This window comes from Otolemur garnettii, unplaced genomic scaffold, assembly GCF_000181295.1.
Source record: "Otolemur garnettii isolate 467f Iridium unplaced genomic scaffold, OtoGar3 scaffold00149, whole genome shotgun sequence".
Lineage (NCBI taxonomy): Eukaryota > Metazoa > Chordata > Mammalia > Primates > Galagidae > Otolemur > Otolemur garnettii.
Window position 1 is genome coordinate 4,785,543 of NW_003852544.1, and position 3,981 is coordinate 4,789,523.

The window sequence follows — 3,981 nt, forward strand, 5'->3', positions numbered from 1 at the left end:
GGTGCAAAATATCTGTCCCCAGAATTCTTATTGGGCCAGGCACAGTGGCACACACTTGTAATCCTAGCATTCTGGAGGCGAAGTTGGGAGGATCACTTGGGCTCATGAGTTTGAGACCAGCCTGAGCAAGGGCAAGATCTCAACTCTACTAAAAATTAAAAAAATTATTCAGGCATTGTGGCAGGTGCTTGTAGTCCCAGCACTCGGGAGGCTGAAGCAGGACGATTGCTTGGACCTAGGAGTTGAGGTTGCTGTGAGCTGGGCTGACACACAACACTCTAGCTCAGGCAACAGAGTGAGACTATGTCTAAAAAAATATATATAGGCACTTATTAAAGACTCTTATCATTATTCTGAGGACAAGATAAATAAGGGCAAGATGATATTATAGTAAAGGAGTATCAGCTGCTTATAGAAATGACCTAAATTGTGGCTCACCTGGGAGGGAGGTCACTCAGGGGTGGGCCACAGGGCTCTGCCTTTGGTGCGGTACCGTCTCATCCGCTCACAAACAACTTGGATGGAGGCATAGAAGGCCATAAAAAAGAAATTTGCAAATGGCACAGACCTGCTGGAGTATTGCAGTGAGTGACAGAATCAAGATTCAAAAGGAGGCTTGGCGCCCTGTAGCACAGTGGTTGTGGCGCCAGCCACACACACCAAAGATGGCAAGTTCAAGCCCAGAGAGGGCCAGCTAACCAACAATGACAACTATAACAAAAAATAGCTGGGCGTTGTGGCAAGGGCCTGTAGTCCCAGCTACTTAGGAGGCTGAGACAAGAGAATCGCTTAAGCCCAAGAGTTGGAAGTTGCTGTGAGCTGTGACACCACTGCACTCTACTGAGGGCGACATTATGAGACTCTGTCTCAAAAAAAAAAAAAAAAGGTTCATTAGGAACTCCACTAGCAGAAATGTCATAAAGTATAAATGTTTTAAATTTAGATTAATTCTACAAACACCAGAAATGGAAGGCCTGTTTTTAGTAGCCGTTCACAGGAAAAAAATTCTAAGATTTTAACTGATCACACACTCTACATTCACCAATATGCTTAGGAAGGTTATTTTGCCTTGTTTTGGTTTTTTTGAGACAGAGTCTCACTCTGTTGCCCTGGCTATAGAGTGCCCTGGCATCAGCTCACAGCAACCTCAGTCTCTTGGGCTCAAGCAGTCTTCTTGCCTCAACCTCCCCAGTAGCTAGGACTACAGGCACCCACCATGACACTGGGCTAGTTTTTCTATTCTTAGTAGAGATAAGGTCTTGCTCTCAGTCAGGCTGGTATTGAACTTGTGACTACAAGCTATCCAACCACCTTGGCCTCCCACAGTGTCAGGATTACAGATGTGAGCCACTGTGCCTGGCCCTTATGGAGGTCTTAGTATTGATCTGAGCATAGCATCCCCAGTGAGGGAGGGGAGAGGTTTCTCCACCCCATGCTCTGGCCTGACATGTTTAGAGATGGATTTCAGATGTGAGTACCATGGATAGTGAGATTGAGATGAGGATGATGTTCTTCCAGGAATTTTGGGAGGATTTGGATTTGCTTAATTCAAAGAGAAGACCCTGAAATGGGCAGAGAGGAAGCCAGCAGGTAGATCGTACCACTCAGTAGAGGAATTCAGTGGACACCTCCATGCAAGAGGGTCTGAGCCTAAATTTCAGTGCTGCTCCTTGCTGGCTGGGCTTTTGAGGCAGATTTCTCACATTCTCAGGCTTCCTGCTACATCATCTATAAATTGGGGCTGATAGGCTTGGTGCCCATAGAATGGTGGTTATGGCGCTGGCCACAGACACCCAGGCTAGAGGGTTTGTACCTGGCCCAGGCCAGCTAAACAACAATGAGAACTGCAACAAAAAAAATAGCCGGGTATTGTGGTGGGTGCCTGTAGTTCCAGCTACTTGGGAGGCTGAGGCAAGAGAGTTGCTTGAGCCCAAGAGTTTGAGGTTGCTATGAGTTGTGATGCCACGACATTCTACTGAGGGTGACATAGTGAGACTCTGTCTCAAAATAAATAAATAAATAAATAATAAAAGAAATTAATAAACTGGGGGTGATAATAGCAATCTCCGAAGGTTTTTGGATTAAAAAAGACACCTCTAAATGTTCCAGTCAATCTAGATACAGACCAGAAGGGGCTTAGAGCACTAACATACAGCACACATACAATAACTTGTTACTGCTGGGAGTTTGGACCTCAGGCTGCCTAGGTGTGTTTTAGTGATAGAAAGCTTAACACAAAGGACATTCCATGACCCAGAAACTGCAACCTCTAACCCCACCTTCTGGTGACATGTAGGACAATTAATGAAGCAATCAGACCTGTGAGCCTCTGCCACTGTGGATGAGAGACCAGAAGTGTTCATTCCAGCACCGCCTGAGTGGGAGTGTGGATGTTGATGGGTGGTTCCTATTCAGTTCCCACGACTAGGAGTACTGTCACTTGGGATGTGTTCTCCTGGACAGCATGCTCCTTCCACATAGCTCTGGGGACTAATGGACTGATGTGACAGCCCCCTCCCTTGAGCAGATTCGGGGGGGGGCGGCGCTGAGCTTTCTGATCCTCTAACCACAAGCTTGGTCTGACAGGCATGTTTAGTTCCTCCCAGGAAAGGGTTACCATGAGTCACCTCATTAGCACAGGCTCAAGGTCAAAAGGACTGTTTATAACCAAAGACATTCTTTTAGTTGTTGTTGTTTTTGAGACAGAGTTTCACTTTATTGCCCTCAGTAGAGTGCTATGGTGTCACACAGCTCACCGCAACCTCCAATACCTTGGCTTAGGTGATTCTCTTGCCTACGTCTTCCGAGTAGCTGGGACTACAGGCACCCACCATAATGCCCGGCTATTTTTTTGTTGCAGTTTGGCCAGGGCAAGGTTCAAACCCATACCCTCTGTTCATGGGGCTGGTGCCCTACCCACTGAGCCACACGGACCACCCTAACCAAAGACATTCTTATCACTCAGGAAATTCACCTAATTTCATTCCTTTCACCTAATGATCATTTGAGCTCTGAAATCTTTTAAACGCAATCACCTACACCCAAGAGTTTTGAGAGCTCTGTCAGGAAACAGGAAAAAGACCATATATATTTTTTTATGATACCATGCCTATGCTCAGGAATAACACAGTTTTTGGTCACTAGCTGTCCTGGATCAGACGGTGCCCTCTGCTGGAGGAGCTGAGAACTCAAGGAACAGACTCCAAATGGGAACATCTTAGAATTTCAGAGCTCTTTAGCCATGTTGTGTTTTAGCCCATTTCATTTGACAGACACTGAGTGAACAGAGACATGCAGAGACTCTTGCCCACAATTGCCCAATTGGCTAATAACACAGCATAGAAACTCTCTCTGTAATAAATCTTCATACTCAGGCTAAACCTCCTTGACAACACTATTCCCAGGAGCCTGCCATTTGCTAAGCGTGGGCTCTGTGCTGACAGTATCCAGACTGCTTTTGTAACTTACCTCAAGTAATCTTTTAAGCAACACTGGGAGGTAGGTAGACCTTTTGTTGAGTTGTTTGGGGTGGAGTGGGGCAAAGCCCCCCAGGGGCACACTAAAGAAATAGAAGGGGTTTTACCCTTCTTTCGGAAGGGGCTGGTCCTAACAGCTGAGGGACAGCCTATTCTGCTGACCCTTAGGTGGGTATGCCACATGAGGAAGTCAGATGTGCCAGGTTGAGCTGCCTTGCATGGTGGAGCAGTAGAGAATGGAACTTATGTTATAGCCCAGTCCCAGGTTATCCCCTCCCCCCAGGGTGGAAGAGAACATGCTTCCCAGCCCATTTCCCTCTTCTCTCCCCCCAGAGTCAACTCTGGGAATAAGGCAAGTCCCTCCTCCCCCCAGGGTGGCTGAGAACGTACTTCCCAGCCACGTTCCCAGCCCCTCCTTTCCCCCAGGTTTGCCAAGAACAAACTTCAGAACAAGGAAGCACAAAACCCCCAAGTTCTCAGTAGGTGAACAATGGTAGAAAACTCA